This window comes from Mirounga angustirostris, unplaced genomic scaffold, assembly GCF_029215605.1.
Source record: "Mirounga angustirostris isolate CCGP_5_RB_7025 unplaced genomic scaffold, mMirAng1.0.hap1 SCAF_5, whole genome shotgun sequence".
NCBI lineage: Eukaryota > Metazoa > Chordata > Mammalia > Carnivora > Phocidae > Mirounga > Mirounga angustirostris.
This window is the reverse complement of record NW_026991713.1, coordinates 77,984,393-78,004,829: the sequence shown is the minus strand read 5'-3', so window position 1 is coordinate 78,004,829 and position 20,437 is coordinate 77,984,393. Positions and strand designations below refer to the sequence as shown.

At 37.9% G+C, this 20,437-nt stretch overlaps 1 protein-coding gene across 10 annotated transcripts in view; it reads left to right on the top strand.

Annotated features, from left to right (window-relative positions):
• Nucleotides 1–20,437, top strand: part of CCDC91 (coiled-coil domain containing 91) — a 347,484-nt gene that overhangs the window by 7,891 nt on the left and 319,156 nt on the right. The window contains exon 2 of one of the 10 annotated variants that reach the window (XM_064591464.1): nucleotides 4,054–4,240. The exons of 8 other annotated variants lie outside the window; for them this stretch is intronic. The gene's annotated coding sequence lies outside the window, so the exon portion shown is untranslated. The remainder of the gene's footprint in view (nucleotides 1–4,053; nucleotides 4,241–20,437) is intronic. One more of the 10 variants, XM_064591465.1, reaches the window with a different exon arrangement.

The window sequence follows — 20,437 nt, the reverse complement described above, 5'->3', positions numbered from 1 at the left end:
CATATTTAACTGGAAGTGCCTCCTACTCATTCTGCCTTCGGAGGCAAGTACTCAAGGCTTCCATTTATTAGGAAACCTTACCTGACCTTCCAGAGAAGTTCAGATTCCTTTTTCCCCTCAGTCTTTGCAACACCTATGTGGTTGCATATTTTTTTACAGCTTATTTCTCTCTCTTTGCCAGACTGTAAGTACAATGAGGAAAGGACCAATTTTGCTTACCATTATATCTTTAGCACCTAGCAGGGGTCTTGAACATCAAAGGTGCTAGTTAATATTTGTTGAGTTAATGAACAGAAGGGAAAATGAATGATGAATAAGGGGAGCTGATAGATAAGACATTCTGAAGAAGGATCCAAGGCATCTGAGGAGATGAAAGCATGGGGATGGGTATGAGATCTCAACACTTTTAAACTTTATTGTAGTTTACATTATCTATTGATATTTTCTTTCTTAATCTAAGTCAGTGGCTTTATTGATCATTATATTCTTCAGTAGCATGTAGTTGGTTTTCATTAAATAATTATTGGGTGAATGAAAATGAGATCTTTGACTTACAGATTTATTTCTTTATTTGAGAGAGAGAGCGTGAGCATGGAGGGGAGGGGCAGAGGAAGAGGGAGAGAGGATCTTTAAGCAGACTCTGCTCTGAGTCCAGAGCCCAACGTGGGGCTTACTCTCATGACCCTGAGATTATGACCTGAGCCAGAACCAAGAGTCAGACACTTAACCAACCACACTACCCAGGTGCCCCTGGGTATGTATGTATGTATTACTCATTTTTTCACAAAGGGGTGTCAGGTTAGGTATTTCCAAGATGCATCTCTTCTATTTTCTCTTATTCCTCTTATTATATTTGAATTGTGTAGTTTTGGGCTAGGTATTTATTTACTTATCACCAGACAGATATGCCATGTTTGGGTAGTGTATATTGCTGCTGAAGGCTCACCATAAAGTTGTTGAAGGTGATAGAGTGGGTTTCTAGAAGTATAGCTAATTCTTCTGTGGTGTCTAGTTAATATAAAATATAAAAATACCAACCAAAGACATCTATATAGAATTAAAGAAATACTTATGTGCAGTTGAATGAACTTAGTAAATAAAACTTAAACTAATGTCAGTGCCATCACCCAATAGCTAGCCTTTTTTGGACTTGATTATATATTTACTCATAGAGAAGTAGCATCAGTTGACATTTCTATAGGATTCTGACAATATGGCATATAAAAAATGTTGGTAGTACTTAGATTGCCCTATGGGAAAGCCTTGGATTTTTAGCTAAAATGGTGAAGAGGGAAAGTCCTTCAAATATTGCTCATAAGGATTCAGGTTTGTCAGGGATATACTCAATTTAAGTGTGCTTCAGACATGAGGATTATTTTTTTCATTAACACATATATTATGTTTTTCTGGAAGAATTAGAATCTCTATGCATTACCAGTCTTTCATAGATGATTTTTTTCTCAATTACTAAGTATTGGAAGTGAAAAAATTACAGGTGATTGATACTAAAGTCAGGATCAGATGAAAAAAATGATCTTGGTGATGATAGTGGTACTTTCATTTCAAGAAGAAATTAAAATTAGCAATTAGAACAAGCTTTATATCATCTTGGAAAAAAATGAGCAAAAGAGTCCTTTATGTGTTTCCCTTGGTAAACATGTCTATCTCTGTTAAAGGGCACAATTAGCAGATTAAGACTTTTGATAAATGCATAAACATGGATTTAACAACTGTCAAAACTGAATTTATAAAAGTTAAAATAATGGACAAGGGGGATGTGTTGAGAAGCAAAATTCAGTTCAGTAGAAATCTTTATTGAGCCCTGACTATATTTTAGGTACCTGTACTAGCCACTGGAGGATACAGAAATAAATGTTACTTGGTCTTCAAGAATCTCACAGTCAAGTAGATGAGAGTAATATAAACTAATAAATTGTAATGAGGACATAAATTGGGAAGGAATGGGTTTCTGAAATTTGATACAGGGGCATGTGGGAAGACCCTGATGAAGCTGGAGATACTGAACCCTTAAATGCATTCCTCATTTGGGTGTGTTACTCTGGCCCATTTACTGAGTGACTCAAAAAATGAGTTTTCACTGGGACCCGGAACATTTAATCTGCAATAGGTTCAGGTTTCTGTGCAAGTTGCTCTGTTGCTAGGGTCGTATGATCTAGCAGATCCAATGGTCTTTCAAGTGTCAGTGGTAGACAGGGATGCTGTTTAGAGCCTTTAGCAGGCCCCGATAGGTAAATCATAGTGCAGATCCTTAGGATTTAGACCAAAGCCTGCCCTTCTCTGCAGATAACTATGCCTTTATAAAGAAATAGCTGTTGGTTTGCTGCTGGGTCTTAGATTCTGCTTAACTGTGGGCCACCAAGTTACTATGTGACCTGAGCTGCCCAGTACTAAGTGGGTGGTTATCTGACCCACCAGGCCATAAAGTTGGGCATGCACAGCAGTACTCCATTGTCAAATGGAAGCACTATGTATCTAATCAGGCCTGAGCAGGCCCTGAAGACACAATGCATTGCAAGAGGAAGGGACTCAAATTCCCATAGTCCCTGCTCTGCTAGCATCATCCTTTTTCTGAGACTGCACCTATGGCTTCATGGGAAGTTCCCTAAGGTTAATTGACAGGAAGAAAAGACTCAGATGTGGTTTACAGATGGTTCTTCATGATATGCAGGTACCACCTGAAAGTGGGCAGCTGCAGCCCTGTGGCCCCTCTTTGGGGTATCCCTGAAGGACAGTGGTGAAGGCCAATCCTTTCAGTGGGGAGAACTTTAGGCAGTGCACCTGGTTGTTCACTTTGCTGAGAAGGAGAAGTGGCCAGATGGATGATTGTATTATTTCATAGGTTATGACCAATGAGTTGGCTGGATGGTCAGGGACTTGGGAGGAACATGATTGAAAAACTGGTAACAAGGAAATTTGGGGAAGAGGTATGTAGATAGACCTCTCTGGACAAAATATGTGAAGATGTTTGTGTTCCGTGTAAATGCTTACCAAAGAATGACCTCGGCAGAAGAGGATTTTAATAATCAAGGGAATAAGATGACCTATTTTGTGGATACCAGTCAGCCTCTTTCCCCAGCCAACCCTGTTATTGTCCAGTGAATTCATGCATAAAAATGGCCGTGCGGGCAGGGATGGAGTTTACACATGGGCTCAGCAATATAGACTTTCACTCATCAAGACCTGTGTGGTTACAGCCAATGCTGAGTGCCCAATCTGTCATCAGCAGAGAGTAACACTGAATTCCTTATATGACCCATTCCCTGGGGTGATTAGCTAGCTAACTAGAGGCAGGTGGATTATATTGGAGGGCCACCATCAAGGAAGTGGCAGTGATTTGTTGTTACTGGAAAAGACACTTACTCTAGATATGGATTTGCCTTCCCTACATGCAATGCTTCTGCCAAAACTACCAATCTGTGGGCTTACAGAATGCCTTATCCACCATTATGGTATTCCTTACAGCCTTGCTTCTTTTTTTTTTTTTTTTTTTTTATTTATTTGACAGAGAGAGACACAGCGAGAGAGGGAACACAAGCAGGGGGAGTGGGAGAGGGAGAAGCAGGCTTCCCGCTGAGCAGGGAGCCAGATGCGGGGCTCGATCCCAGGACCCTGGGATCATGACCTGAGCCGAAGGCAGACGCTTAACGACTGAGCCACCCAGGCGCCCCCAGACTTGCTTCTGATCAAGAAACTTATTTCAGAGCAAAAGAATTACAGCTTGTGGAATTCATTGGTCTTATGTTTCCTACCATCCTGAAGCAACTGGCTTGATAGAATGTTGGAATAGCCTTTTGAAGACTTAAGTTACAGTGCCAGCTAGGTGTGTCAGTTTCTTGCAGCACTGGGGCGAGGTTCTTAAGAAGGTTGTATATGCTCAGAATTAGTATCCAGTTTCTCCCATAGCCAGGATTCGTAATAGGTTCAGGAATCAAGGGGTGGGAATGGAAGTGACTCCATTCACTATGACTCCTACTGACCCATGAGCAAAATTTTTAGTGCCTATTTCCATGACTTTATGCTGTGCTGGCCTAGACAGAGTTCCAAAGGGAGGAACGCTTTTACCAGGAGACACAACGATTCCATTGAACTGGAAGTTCAGACGGCTGCACTGCCGGTTTGGACTCCTCATGCCACTGAATCAACAGGCAAAGCCACTGCTGGCCGGGATGACTGATCCTGACTACCAAGGGAGAAATTGGACTCCTACTTCACAATGGAGGTAAGGAAAAGTATGTCTGAAATACAGGAGATCCCTTAGGGCGTCTTAGTATTACCGTGCCCTCTGATTAAGGTCAATGGAAAACTAAAATAAGCCAGTTCAGGGAGGACTGCTGATGGCCTAGACCCTCAGGAATGAAGGTTTGAGTCAGCCCATCAAAGAGTCATGACCAGCTGAATTGCTTGCTGAAGACAAAAGAAATTCAGAATGGGTAGTGGAAGAAGGTAGTTCTAAATACCAGCTATAACCATGTGACCAGTTACAGAAACAAAGTCTGTAATAGTCATGAGTATTTCCTTTCAATTGTTATGAATATGTTTGTGTGTATGTATGCACACATATGTATGGCTACATATGTAAAATATCTTTGTTTTTTTCCCTCTCATTTCCTTATCATGTAGCATAAGATGCATTGAGTGTATACATAGTATTTTAAGTAGTGTTACTTTTCCATCATAGTATATAAAATTTGAGGTATCAGGAAGAGTAAACCTAATTCAAGGACTTCTCCTCCTCTTCTGAGGAAGAGGTTAGTATGTTTCCAGGTATACACAGGATAGTTGTATCATCTTAGTCATAATTAAGACCTTGTTATTGTCTTTATTTGGAGATTAAGTGTGGTTTAAGGAGATGTATACAGGTACTAAGTTGACTAGGGATGGACTTGCGATGGTTAATTTCATGTTTCAAATTGGGCCAAGGGTTTTTATTGTTTCCTGTCTCACCTTTAGATCTTTAATCCATTTTGAATTTATTTGTGTGTATGGTGTAATAAAGTGGTCCAGTTTCATTCTTTTGCAGTTTTCCCAAAACCATTTGTTGAAGAGGCTGTCATTTTCCCATTGGATATTCTTTCCTACTTTGTCGAAGATGAATTGATCATATAGTTAGGCATCCATTTCTGGGTTTTCCTTTCTGTTCCATTGATCTATGTGTCTGTTTTTGTGCCAGTACCATACTGTCTTGATCACTACAGCTTTGTAAGATAACTTGAAGTCTGGAATTGTGATGTCTCTAGCTTTGCTTTTCTTTTTCAAGTCACTTTGGCTATTTGGGGTTTTGAGATTCCATACAAATTTTAGGATTGTTTGTTGTAGTTCTGTGAAAAATGCTTTTGGTATTTTGATAGGGACTGCATTAAATGTGTAGATTGCTTTAGGTAGTATATGATATAGAGAACAAAGGTCAAAAACCGAAATGCAGATAAAATTAAATTTACTTATAACCTGCAGCCTATTGACAAATACTTCAGGCTGGCAGAGTATAACTTTCCTCCAGGAACTCCCAATCTTTTTTTTTAAAGATTGTATTTATTTGTATGTCAGAGAGAGAGAGAGTGAGCACAAGCAGGGGGAGCGGCAGGCAGAGGGAGAAGCAGGCTCCCTGCTGAGCAGGGAGCCCGATGAGGGACTCAATCCCAGGATGCTGGGATCATGACCTGAGCTGAAGGCAGACGCTAACCCACTGAGCCACCCAGGTATCCCCAGGAACTCCCAGTCTTAATGTTAATGCTTTGCTCGTGGGAAAAACAACCTTAGCTTGACAATAGGTAGGCCTCCAGGATCCTATGAGTCTTTAGCAGATGAAAATCTATTTGTAAACTTCCCTTTGTATTCACTTCCCCCAACTCCAAAGTATAATCAGTTGCTTCTCACAATCCAGGGGCAACTCTTTTCTGCCCTTGGGTCCTGTCCCTGTGCTTTAATAAAACCACCTTTTTGCACCAGAGATATCTCAAGAATTCTTTCTTGGCCATCAGCTCTGAACCCCAACATCTCCACATCAGTATAGACATTTTAACAATATTTGTTCTTCCAATCCATGAGGATGGAATGTCTTTCCATTATTTGGTGTCATCTTCATTTCTTTTCATCAGTGTTTTATAGTTTTTAAAGTACAGGTCTTTTAACTCTTTGGTTAGGTTTATTCCTCAGTATTTTATTATTTTTGGTGCAGTTGTAAATGGGATTGTTTTCTTAATTTCTCTTTCTGTTGCTTCATTTCTGGTGTATAGAAATGCAAAAATTTCTGTACATTGATTTTGAATCCTGAGACTTTACTGAATTTGTTTATCAGTTCTAGCAGTTTTTTGGTGAAGTCTTCCAGGTGTTCTGTATATAATATCATGTCATCTGCAGATAGTGAAAGTTTAACATTTTTCTTAATGATTTTGATGCCTTTTATTTCTTTTTGTTGTCTGATTGCTGTGGCCAGGACCTCCAGTACTATGTTGAATAGAAGTGGTGAGAGTAGACCTCCTTGTCTTGTTCCTGACCTTAGAGGAGAAGCTCTCAGTTTTTCCCTATTAAGGGTGATGATAGCTGTGGGTTTTTCATATATGGCCTTTATTATGTTGAGGTATATTTCCTCTAAACCTACTTTGTTGAGTGTTTATATTATGAATGGATGTTGTACTTTGTCAGATGCTTTTTCTGCATCTATTGGAAGGATCATGTGGTTCTTATTCTTTCTCTTACTGATGTGATGTATTAATTATGTTGATTGATTTGCAAATATTGAACCACCCTTGCAAACCAGGAATAAATCCCACTTGATCATGGGGAATGATTTTTTTAATGTATTGTTAGATTTGTTTTGCTAGTATTTTATTGAGGATTTTTGCATTTATATTCATCAGGAATATTGGCCTATAGTTCTTTTTTTGTGTTGTCTTTATCTGGTTTTGGTATCAGGGTAATGCTGGCCTCATAGAATGAATTTGGAAGTTGTCCTTCCTCTTGCATTTTTTGAAACAGTTTGAGAGAATAGGTATTAAGTCTTCTTTAAGTGTTTGGTCCAGTTCACCCATGAAACCATCTGATCCTTGACTTTTGTTTGTTGAGAGTTTTTTGATTACTGACTCAATTTCTTTGCTGATAATCAGTCTGTTCAAATTGTCTATTTCTTCCTGTTTCAGTTTGGGTAGGTTGTATGTTTTTTTTTGAATTTATGTTGGTATGTAGTTTTTCATACTATTTTCTAAAATTGTTTATATTTCTGTGGGGTTGCTTGTTATTTCTCGTCTCTCATTTGTGATTTTATTTATTTTTATTTATTTATTTTTTGGTCCTTTCTCTTTTTTTCTTGATAAGTCTGGATAGAAGTTTATCAATTTTATTGATGTTTTTAAAAAAGACTGCCCCTGCTTCCATTGATCTGTTCTATTTATTTTTTAGTTTTTATATCATTTATTTCTACTCTAAACTTTATTATTTCCTTTCCTCTGCTGGCTTTAGGTTGTTTGTTGTTCTTTTTGTAGCTCCTTTAGGTGAAAGGTTAGGTTGTTGATTTGAGATTTTTCTTGCATCTTGAGGTAGGCCTGTATTACTATAAACTTCCCTCTTAGAACTGCTTTTGCTGCATCCCAAATGTTTTGGACTGTTGTGTTTTCACTCTCATTTGTGTCCATGTACTTTTTTATTTCTTCTTTTATTTCCTGGTTGACCCATTCATTATGTAGTAGCATGTTCTTTAACCTCCATGTATTTGTGGTCTTTTCAGATTTTTTCTTGTGGTTGACTTCTAGTTTCATAATACTGTGGTTAGAAAAGATGCATGGTATGACCTTGATCTCTTTGAAATTGTTGAGGCTTGTTTTGTGGTTCAATATGTGATCTATTCTGGAAAATGTTCCATGTGTACTTGGAAAGAATCTGTGTGCTGCTGTTTTTGGATGGAATGTTCTGAATATATCTGTTAAATGCTTCTGGTCCAGGGTGTCATTCAAAGCCATTCTTTCCTTGTTGATTTTCTGTTTAGGTGATCTGTACATTGATGTAAGTGGGGTGTTAAGGTCCCCTACTATTATTGTATTATTATCAATTAATTCCTTTATGTTTGTTATTAACTGTTTTATGTATTTAGGTGCTCCCATATTGGGTGCATAAATATTTACAATTGTTATATCTTCTTGTTGGATTGTCCCTTTTATTATTGTATGGTGTCCTTCTTTGTCTCTTGTTATAATTGTTCTTTTAATGTCTGTTTTGTCTGATATAAGTATTGCCACTATGTCTTTTTTTGATATGCATTTGCATGGTACATGTTTCTCCATCCCCTCACTTTCAGTTTGCACGTGTCTTTAGGTCTAAAATGAGTCTCTTGTAGGCAGCATCTAGATGGGCCTTTTTTTTTTTTTTTAAATCCATTCTGTCACTCTGTATCTTTTGTTTGGAGCATGTACTCCATTTACATTCAAACTAATTATTGATAGATATGTATTTGTAGCCATTTTACTTGTTTTTTGGTTGTTTCTGAAGATTTTCTCCAATCCTTTCTTGTCTTTCTCTCTTTCATAGTTTGCTGGTTTTCTTTAGTGATATATTTGGATTTCTTTCTGTTTATTCTTTGCATACTTATTAGTGGTTTTTGATTTGTGGTTACCATTAGGTTTGCATATAACATCTTCGGCATATAGCAGTCTATTTTAAGTTCGTTAAGTTTGAACACATTCTTTACTCTTCTCCTCCCCACGTTTTAGGTAATATGTTTTCATATTTTGCATCCTTTAATTTTATGAGTTCCTTGACTGATTTTTTACAGAAATATTCCTTTTTACAAATTTTGTGTTTTCTGCCTTTACACTGTCATTTTTGAGCTTTCCTTTCAACTCAAAGACTCCCCTTTAATATTTCTTGCAGGGCTGGTTTTGTGGTCATGAACTTTTTTTTCATTTATGTTTGTCTGGGAAACTCTCTATCTCTCTTTCTATTCTGAATGATGGCCTTGCTGGATAGTTTTCTTGGCTGCAGGTTTTTCCCTTTGAGTACTTTAAATATAGCATGCCACTTCTTTCTGGCTTGGAAAATTTCTGCGAAAAATTTGCTGATAACCTTATGGGGTTTCCCTTATATGTAACTGTCTTCTTTTGCCTTGCTGCTTTTAATATTTTCTCTTTATTACTATATTTTGGCATTTTAATTATAGTATGTGTTGATGTGGATTTGCTTTTTTGGTTTTGTTGGGAGTTTTCTATGCCTCCTGGATCTGGATATCTGTTTCCTTCCCCAGATTGGGAAATTTTTCAGTGTTATTTATTCAAATAAATTTCCTGCCCCCTTTTCTCTCTTCTGGGACACCTGTAATATGAATGCTCTTACTTTTGATCAAGTCACTGAGTTCCCTAAGTTTATTCTCATTTTGCATAATTCTTATTTCTCTCTTTTGTTCAGCTTGATTACTTTCCATTACTCTGTCTTCTAAGTCATCAGTTCGTTTCTCTGCTTCTTCCATCCATCTCTTCCTTCCGTCAAGTGTTTTTCTCATTTTGTTTATTCAGCCCTTTATCTCTGCTACTTTATTCCTTATCTCTGTGTTAATGGACTCACTGATGTTCTCTAGTCTTTTCTCAGGTCTAGTTAGTATCCTTATGATCATTGCTTTAAATTCTCTATCAGGCATGTTACTTACATTTATGTCGCTTAGATCTCTGGTGGTGGCCTTGTCCTGTCCTTTCATTTGGGATAAATTCCTCTGTCTTCTTATTTTGTCTAAGTCTCTACCTGTTTTTGTGTTAGGATTGTTAGCCATGTCTCTTGTTGTTAAGGGTAATGGCTTTATGAAGAAGAGGTCCTATAGTGCCCTGCAGTGTAGTTTCCCCTATTCCCCATGCCTGGTGCCTCTGGGAGTATCTTCAACGTATGCTGCATGCACTCTTCTGTTGTGTCCTGACCACTTTATCCTTCAGGCCAGTTGTCTGTAGAGGCTCCCTTTGCCTCTTGTGGGCAGTGTTTTGTCCCTGGGCTGAATATGGGATGTTTTTTAAGTAGGTGTGTTCTGGTCTGCTTGTGAAATGAGACCTGTCACCACCTCTGGTATGAGCAGGGGTATGGGCCGGTTGTCTGAAGGAGGGTTCCTGCTGCGCTGGGAGTGAGGCAAGAGTGACTGGTAGCAGCGGTTCCACCCTGGAGCAAGGGGGTTGAGGGAGCTTGGTGTAAGCATGTTAGGTAGTGAGTATAAGCCCTGAGCTGGATCCTGCAGGTGTCTGTGAGTTTATATTGGGTGAGGGAGGGAAATGGTGCCTGCCAGTTCCTTTGTTTCTGGGGCTCTCTCTCTGAAGGCTGCCTCTTTGGGACATGCTCAGAGATGAGCAACTAACTTCCCTATTGTGTGCCCTTGGTGCTCTTTAGATCGCTGTTTTCATGCTATATGTCTGTGGGCTCTTTGCCTGCCTTTTCTCCAAGAGCAATCCCAATGTCCTCTGGGCTCGCCCTGAGCCAAACACACTGACTTTTAAAACTCCAGGCTGTAAGCTCCACTGATTGCAAGAACTCATGAAATTCAGCCCCTCTCACTTTCCAAGCTAATAGCTATGGGGATTTGTTTTCCTTGTGCCCTCCCCTATGTGTTAGTCTGTCTCTTGCCCTTCTCTGCAACTATGGCTCCCTCCTGACTGCAGCAGCCAGGGTCTGTTTCTCTTCCAGCTTGCTTCTCTGCACTTACTACTTTCTTTGATGTGGTCTCTTCTCTACCTTTATTTGTGGAGTTTGTTCTGCCAGTCTTCATGTTGATTTCTGGGATATTTTGGATGATTTAATAGTTATCTGGTTGTGTTTGTTGGATGAGTTGAGCCTCGGGTTCTCCTACTTCACCACCATCTTGCCCTCTTCTCTTTGAGCTTTTATTTTCCCCCACAACCTCATTTTAGATTATTGAAAATAGTCATTATGCCTCTGTCCTCCTTGTTGAAAGCTAGGTATTAATTAAATATTTCTGGTGACAGATTAGTGAATATAGTAAAATGGAATCCTATGCCAAATAAGATATTGCTTAAATTAAAAAGAGGAGAAACCCATGAGCAGTGGTACTCAGTACTGTTTGTTTTCATTTTTTTAAAAGTAAAGTAAGTTAAAGGAGTAATTATGAAGACTATAAGATTTCCCTGTTCATAAAACATTTTGAGGGGAAAAGAATGATTGTTTGGATACTTAACAGCATTTAAAGCTGGTTAATTACCACACATTCTTTCCATTGTGATTGTGTAGCAATGCTGAGGTCTGGAATCATGCAAATCATTTCAGAACCTCTTTTTCTCTTTTTTTAAATCAGCTCTCAGTAGAGTTCTTTCTCTCTTGGTTCTCAGACTTAGAAGACATATAGTGATTTTCTAAGCAGAGAAAATCTTGGTTCTTCCTGCAATTCAATTACTTTAACATGTTTTTAGTAATTAAAAGAAAATACAGATTGTGCTTCAGAAATATCACAGAACTGTTATTCTAATCAAGAAAGGTATGCCATCTTTTTGGGAGAGTAAATGTAATGAATTTTCAAGTTTATCAACTCTTTAGGAGGAAGGCTAATAATTGAATAAACTGAATAAAACACCATTAATTGGTTTTATATATATATATATAGGTATATTGGTATGTATATATATTGATATATATGTAGGTTATATATATATATATGTTGGTGTATATATATATATGTTATATATATCGAGAAGCTGAGGCATGTGTTTCTGTATGTAGGAACTGTAGCATTCTTTTAAGTAGTTATCTGTTCTTAGCTGTTCTTAACGTAATGGGAGATTGGTCAGACCGATGCTGTTCTAATTGTTCTTCATCTGTGAAACTCAGACTGAAGGTTATTGATGACTTCAAGTGTGTGTGTGTGTGTTGAGAGAGAAAGTCATTGTGAGGGATGTAAATAGAATGTTACTTTCATTTTAAGAGATTCTTTGTTTTAGCCTTTCAGAATATCGTGAAACTACTGTTGTAACTGGGACACAGAGGTGCAAAGAGCACCTGGCTCTGGGGATCCCAAACAGCAGGTTCAGCCACTTGCCACTGACAAAATCCAAGGGCAGAGAGATGAGTGGTGGTGCAACAAGAAAGAAATTTATTTCAGTGAGGCTAACACTGGAAAGACAGCAGACTAGCGTCTCAAAGACTGTCTCCAAAATGCTGAAAATACTTAAAGGTTTAGATAAGGAAAATGTAGGACAAAAGTCCATAGATACATGCAAGTGGGCATTAAATGTCAGGTTGATCATTGTCTTGGGATCAATCACATGTGGTCTTGCTGGTGTCAGGGCAGTCCCTGTTGCTTGAGGGAATAGTTTCAGTTCCCATCACAGAATGCTTTGCCTGCAGGGTCTTTTGCCTGAGTTGAGTTAAGCTGGAAAGGAGAACTTAAAGAATTAGAAAATACAGACTGAGGTCAAAATAGAGGGAGTTGAAGTCCTCTTTCACTATCATAGGCATCAGAGTTGTAGTGATTGTGGAGGAACCAATGCTTAGGAGAATCGCACTTTTGTTCACATCACTACCATTGCGTTCCAGTTACCCATAGTTCGTGTATCTTTTTCTCATGGTAAAAAAATTATGGTAAGAAGATTAAGCTCATAACATTTACCAGGGAATATGCCAAAACGAGCTAGATGATAGTATGGTGATACTCACAGTAGAGATGCTACCACAGGATAGGGCACATAATTGAATACATGTTTATATAAACACACACATATATACCTGAATATGTTTCATATTAAATTGCCTGGGAATATTGAAATCCCCCAATTTGTTGTATCCTTTAAATATCCTAGCGTAGTACTAGTTTGCGCATAAGCCAAGTTTGATTGTGCATTTTTGAGTTGTATGTGGTTCTTTGTAAAGTTTTAAGAAATTTTCTGGAATAGCAATTTTGAACTGACTAATCTGTTCATAGTTGCAGGTGTGGTTCAGATTTTTTCCTATGTATTTGAGAAGTTGAAGTCAGTCAATCAAAAATAATGTGTTTATTCATGGGCTATTGTTCTGTGCAAAAAAAAAAGGCAGACTTTTCAGAATGGCTGGAAAAGACCGAAGATGAGACTGGAAATGCACATTTGAGCCAATTTATTAAGAACTATAGGATCTTTACTGGTAGAGTACCAACCGCATAATGGTATGATTATAGTATATAATCATTCTGTTACGCAACAATCTAAAAAAATAAGGTTTTCTTTTTTTTGTGTGTGACAGAGGGTAGTGGTATGTAAAACCTAAAGTAAGACAGACTTTTACCAAGCAGAAAGATGATTATAATTTGGGTAGGCCTGATAGCTTCTCTAGTTCAGGCAGCCTAGCTTACTGTATAGAGCTTTAAAAAGCCTGATGTAGTGATGTCCCCTATATCACTTTTCATCTAAGGTTATCTTTTTGTTTTCTTATTACATCTATCCCATCCGTGTTCAGTTTCCTTGGTTTTCCAGTTTGATAACTCCATGGTCTGTTCTCACTTCATCTGTCCTGTGTTTGATCTTTTGGACACCTGATTTTAAGCTTGGCTACATTAAGCACTCTGAGACAGTTTAAATACTGCACATCTTTTTTCTCTAGTTCTCAATCCTTCCCCACTTTGGTTTTTGTAACAGTTGTAGTTCTACCTAAGAGATAATCTTTCCTTTCTCCTCACTTTCAAGAAATGCTCATTAGCTGGAGTACCTGCTTAATGTGCTCTTTCTACTCCCACCTGTGCTAGAGGAGGGGACTTCGCACTAGTGACAAGTGTTGAGGCTGCGATGAAATCTCAAACAGAATTCCTTTTCACATCATAAATCCAATACTACTAAAAATATTAAATAAATTAAAATAACCAATAATACTTTCATGGCTTTTTACACATTTTTTTTTTTAAAGATTTTATTTATTTATTTGAGACAGAGAGAATGAGAGACAGAGAGCATGAGAGGGAGGAGGGTCAGAGGGAGAAGCAGACTCCCCGCTGAGCAGGGAGCCCGATGCGGGACTCGATCCTGGGACTCCAGGATCATGACCTGAGCCGAAGGCAGTTGCTTAACCAACTGAGCCACCCAGGCGCCCTTTTTACACATATTTACATATGAGAAACTACTACTGCATTCATGATCTAGAACATTTCCATCATTTTGAAATATTTCCTTATGGCTTTTTACAATTGCTCCCATCCTAGCACTCCTCGTTCCTGACAGCCTGATTTGTTTTTCATCACTGAAATTTTGCCTTTTTTTTAGAATTTTATTTAAAAGGAGCATTATGGATGTCATTTTATGTGTTTGCTTCTTTCACTTGGTGGAATAAAGATTCATCCATGCTGTTGTGTACGTGAATAGGTTAAATTTTGTTGCTGAGTAGTATTCCATTGTGCGGATATACCACAATTCCTTTATCCGTTTACTAGCTGATAGACATTTTCAGTTGTTTCTGTTTTTTGTTTTTCCTTTTTATATTAACATTACATGTATTTTTTAAATTTTAAAATTGTAGTAAAATGTACAGGACATAAAATTTATCACTCTAATAATTTTTAATGTACAGTTCAGTGGCATTAAGTACATTCACATTGTTGTGTAACCATTACCACTATCCATCTCCAGAACTTTTAATGTTATTATAATTGGTATTGTTTATTTTAATTTTCAGTTATTAGCTTCTGGTGTATAATAAAATACAGTTGTTTTTTTAAATTATTGATCTGGTATTCTTCATGTAACTTTTTTGAGGATTCCTTAGGATTTTCAACATAGACAGTCATGTTGCCTGTGAATAAAGATAGTATTACTTCTTTTCCAGTCTGCATGCCTTTTATTTCTATTTCCTATCTTATTACACTGGCAAGGACCTCTGATGAGAACATGAAAAGCACGCATCTTTGACTTCTTAAGGATTTTAGGGTGAGGCATTAGGTCTTTGACCATTAAATAATGATGTTAGCTGTGAGTTTTCTTTTTTGGAGATCGTCTGTATCAGGTTGAAGACATTTTCCTCTATTCTTTGTTTGCTAAGAATTTTTTATTTTTATTTTATTTATTTTATTTATTTTAAAGATTTTATTTATTTATTTGACAGAGAGAGATAGTGAGAGCAGGAACACAAGCAGGAGGAGTGGGAGAGGGAGAAGCAGGCTTCCTGCCAAGCAGGGAGCCTGTTGTGGGACTCGATCACAGGACCCTGGGATCATGACCTGAGCTGAAGGCAGACGCTTAACAACTGAGCTACCCAGGTGCCCCGATTTTTTTTTTTTTTAAAGTATGCTCACACCCATGATGGAGCCCAATGTGGGGCTTGAACTCATGACCCTGAGATCAAGACCTGAGCTGAGTTCAAGAGTCAGATGCTCAAGTGACTGAGCCACCCAGGAGCCCCAAGAACAGAATCTGTCTTTAAATGTTATATATGCACTTGAAAGAATGCCTAATCTGCACCTGGCTGGTAGCGTTTTTCCAGAAATTTTTGTTTGTTTTGAGTTTTTATTTAAATTCTACTGGTTAACATATAGTGTAACATTGGTTTCAAGAGTAGAATTTAGTGATTCATCACTTATGTACAACCCCCAGGGCTCATCACAAGTGTCCTTCTTGATACCCATTACCCATTTAGCCCATCCCCTGCCTACCTCCAGAAATGTTAGCTTAAATTGGTTGATAATGTTGTTGAAGTCTTCTATATATTTACTGATTTTCTTCCTGCTTATTATATCAATTATTTTGAGAAACTGTTGAAATCTCTAGCTGTGGTTTTGATTTATGTATTTATCATTTCAGTTCTGTCACTCCTTGCTTCATTTATTTTGAAGCTGTTATTAGATGCATATACATTTAAGATGGTTATGTATGCCTGATTAATTTATTTCTATATCATTATGAAATCTCTTTATCCCCAGTAATATTCTTTGGTCTGAAGTCTAATTTTTCTGGTGTTAATATAGCCACTTCAACTTTTTGTTTTGTTTTGTTTTTTTGATTACTGTTTGAATGTATATCTTTTACAGCCCTTTATTTATTTTTAAAAAATTTTATTTATTATTATTTATTTAATTGACAGAGAGAGAAACAGTGAGAGAGGGAACACAAGCAGGGAGAGTGGGAGAGGGAGAAGCAGGAATGCCGAGCAGGGAGCCCAATGCTGGATTCTGAGATCATGACCTGAGCCAAAGGCAGCTGCTTAACCAGCTGAGCCACCCAGGTGCCCCCACAGCCCTTTATTTTTGTCTTTTTTTGTTTTTTCTTAGCCATGATGAATTTCTTGTGGCATATAGTCAGGTCTTTTTATTGAATGTGACAATTTCTGCTTTTTAACTTAGCTGTTTAAGATCATCTGTACTTAATATAATTATCAATATAGTTGAGTTTAAGTATATCATTTTGCTATTTGTTTTCCTTTTTCCCTTTCTGCCTTTTCTTCTTTTCCTAACTTATGTTGAGTTTGAGGTTGTTTTTTGCTTTTAATTTCATTTTATGCCCACTATGGCTGTATATTTTGGTTAATTAATTTAATCATTTTTCTAGGGTTTACAATATATACCTTTAATTAGTTTACTTTCAAATAATGTTCTATTTCATGTGTGGTGTAAGAACTTTTCAACAGTATACCTCTATATCTTCTCTCATCATTTGTGGTATTGATAGCATTTTGTTTACTTTTATATATTCAATAAAACCAACAATGCATTGTTATTACTTTTGTTTTAGGAAGTCAGTTATCTTTTAAATTTTTATGTTTAGCCACATATTTACTATTTCTGGCACTCCTTATTCCATTTGCACCAATTCAAATTCCAATCTGGTTTAATTTTTCTTCTTGAAGAACTATCTTTAACATTTCTTTCAGTGCAGGTTTGCTGGCAAAGAATTCTCTCAGCTTGTTTGTCTGGAAAAATATCTTTATTTCCCCTTCTATTTTTAAAGATAGAAACTGAATCAGTAATCAAAAACCATCAAAAAAGAAAAGCTTAGGACCAGATAGCTTTAGAGGTGAATCCCACCAAACATTTAAAGAATTAATACCTATTCTTCTTAAGCTATTCCAAAAATAGAAGAGGAAGAAATGCTTCCAGATTTATTCTATGAGACCAGCATTAGCCTGATACCAAACCCAGACAAGGACACTACAGAAAAAAAAATGGATAAAATTATGGACCAATAGCTCTGATTAACACAGATGCAAACACCATCAACAAAATATTTACAAACCAAATTCAAAATATATTAAAAGGCTCATTCACTGTGATCAAGTAGGATTTATGTCAATGATGCAAGGATGGTTTGATATCAGCAAATCAATCAGCATGGTACACCACATCAACAAAATGAAGGATAAAAATATCATCATCTCAGTCGATGCTGAAAAAGCATATGACAAAATTTGATGTCTGTTCATGGTAAAAACTCTCAGAGAATATACCTCAACATAATAACGGTCATATATAACAAACCTACACCTAATATCATACTTAGTGGTGAAAAGCTGAAGACTTTTCCTCTAAGACCAGGAAAAAGACAAGGATGTCCACTCTCACTACTGTCTTTACCAATATAGTATTGGTAGTCCTGGTTGCAGCAATCATCAGACTAAACAAATAAATAAGAAAACCTTATGTAGAAAGTGCCCTGTGGGTCCCAGTAGTGCAATCCCCTTTGGTCACCAGACTCCAGGGGTGTCCCTTGTTTGGGCTCTGTGTGCCTTCCTGTTTTGACTGGGCCTTGGCTGCTGTAGTTGTGCTGGTAGGTGGGGCTAGCCTTCCCCCACTTACTGCCCTCCCCCCGCCCTGCCTTTCCCTGGAGCTGTCTACCAGGTAAGGTAGGGTGTTAGTCCCTTTTGGTGGATGCCCATCCCAGCTGAGGCTGCCTGCCTGTGGGGTGTGGCAAATCAGGATTCACTCTGGAGGGGTGCCTGCTGGGATGGGCAGGTTGAGTGGGTCTGCAGGGACACACTCAGGTGGGGTGAGCTGTGCTAGCAAGGAAGATGGGGAGTGTTAGAACTGGCTCTTGCCTGTGTCAGGCCACCTAGGCTGAAGGAAGGCTAGAAAAATGGCTCCTGCCAGCACTTCTGTTCTGGGGGAAAGCTCCTGTTGACCCCTACCCCTCTGGCACAGGCTTAAAAATTAGTCAGTAAATCTCCTTCCCCTATAACCCAGGTGCTCTTCAAACTGCTGCCTTTGTGCTTGGTCTTAGATGAATAATATAGTGCTCTGGTCCTCTAGGAGTGAAGTCTTGGTTTCCTATAGCCCTTTCGTTCTCTCAGAGTTATACCTGCTGGCTTTCAAAGCTGGATGATATGGGGGCTTGTCTTTCCAGTGCAGGTTCCTAGGGCTGGGGTGCCCAATGTGGGGCTTGATCTTCTTGCTCCTCAGGGAGGACTTCCACTCCTGTAATATCTTTCCCATTTGTGGGTTGCTGTGCAGGAGGTTTTTTTTTTCTGACCACTTCTCAGTCCCTCTTGCCTTTCTTTCTTTCTTTTTTTTTTTTTTTTAAGATTTTATTTATTTATTTGACAGAGAGAGAGAGACAGCGAGAGAGAGAACACAAGCAGCGGGAGTGGGAGAGGGAGAAACAGGCTTCCCACTGAGCAGGGAGCTTGATGCAGGGCTTGATCCCAGCACCCTGGGATCATGACCTGAACAGAAGGCAGACGCTTAAGGACTGAGCCACCCAGGTGCCCCCCTCTTGCCTTTCTTGATGTGACTTTTTCTTTATATCCCTAAAGAAAGAGGGAAGAGCTGTTCTGCTAGTCTTCGGGTCATTTGCAGAATGAGTTGCGTTATATGTATTTGGAGCCTCAAGTGTGTCTGGGGGTGGAGGTAACCCCAGGATCCTCTTAATCCGCCATCTTCCCTGCAGTCTCTTTCTGATTTTTTTGAATGGCTGTTAATTTTGATTGGATGAAGCTATTTTGAGTTTTATCTTGTTGATTGTTGAATTTTGTTGTATCATTTCAAATAGTGTATATTGTTCCAACTCTCATTTAAGTTATTTGAAATCATTTGGATTATTTTGAGGCATATTTTTAAGATTTGTTAGTATGGGTCCATACTAACAGAGTTTATTGTAGGTCTCATTTAACCCCACTACTAAGGAGATGTGCTCCTGAGGATTCAGCTGAATCCTCTATGTATTACAAGGTTTATCCACTCTGACTAGTAGGAATCTAAACTGTTGTCTGCTGTGTGTGAGCTCCAGATGCTGTACTCACTTTTGTTTATCTTTTCCTAGTCTTCTATAATTTTCTGTCATTTATGTATGGGTTTTAGTCATCCCAAGACTTGAGCAGACTTTTCTATCTCTGGGATTCTTAGTGTAGTTTTCTCAAGTTCTTGGCCCTGCCTTATAAACCTTTAACTCTGTCTCCTCAACTCAGTTTTGCTTGGGTTTCGCCACTATGTCTTGTAGCATATAAACTGACTCCTGTTTGTAAGCTGGGCAATTACAATGCTTACTTTTCTTATTTCCTTTCTTTCAAGTGTTACAGTCCTTCGCTACCTGTGGTCTAATATCTGAAAGCCACTGTTTCATATATCTTGTTCAGTTTTCTAGTTGTGTTAGTTGGAAAGTTAAATCTGGCCCGTGTGTCTCCCATTTTGATTGGAAGTAGAATATTGTCTGTATAGTGTAATTTAAACTTTCCTTCATCCTTTGTCTTACTTTTCCTTTGAAGTAGCTACACTACAGAATATAATGGATACTTTAGGGGTGGGTGGTAGTGAAGATGTCTGCAGGTAAACTGCTGGTGATAGTTAGGAAATGTGTGTTTTATTTTTTCTGTTCACTCTTTTCATCTTTTATTATAGTTTATATTTTATAAAGTATTTTATAAAAAGTAAAGTCTCTCCTCTTGTCATATCTTTGTATAAAATTTACATGCTAGGAATATGCACCATATTTTTTGGTAATTTCCTATATTTTAGACACATTACTTCCTACTCTTAGTAAACCTTGAGAAACCAGACATTTCTCATTTCTGTATCCGTAATAGATCATTGTACTTAGCAACTATTTAGAAAACACACTCATTTTGACATAATGTGAAGAATTTTAGTGTACAGATTTTATGCTGTTTGGCTAATTAGAGATCCTCAGTATAGTTACAGGGTTTTCCTGTTCATTTTCTGAAATGAGTCGAATCTGATCTTTCTCCAGATCTGTATTCTTTCTGACTAGGTGACAATCCCAGAGCTTTCCATCCTTGGCATTATTATCCTTTTCATTGTGTTGAAACTATAGTTTGTAAGATAGCTGCAGCTGCACTTGGATAGTTCTACTGCTTTGGTCTTTTCAGGATTCATGCATGTGGTAACAAATACCACCAGTAACATCATCTCTAAGGGATGAGGACTATAGATATGTACAACTTAAAATTATTTCTTTTGGAAACTCATCTCTTTTTCTATTCTTCCTTTATTTCTTCTGGAAATTATATGTGTTCTTCAAGGTTATGCAAGCTTTGACAAGCTGAGCTTTGC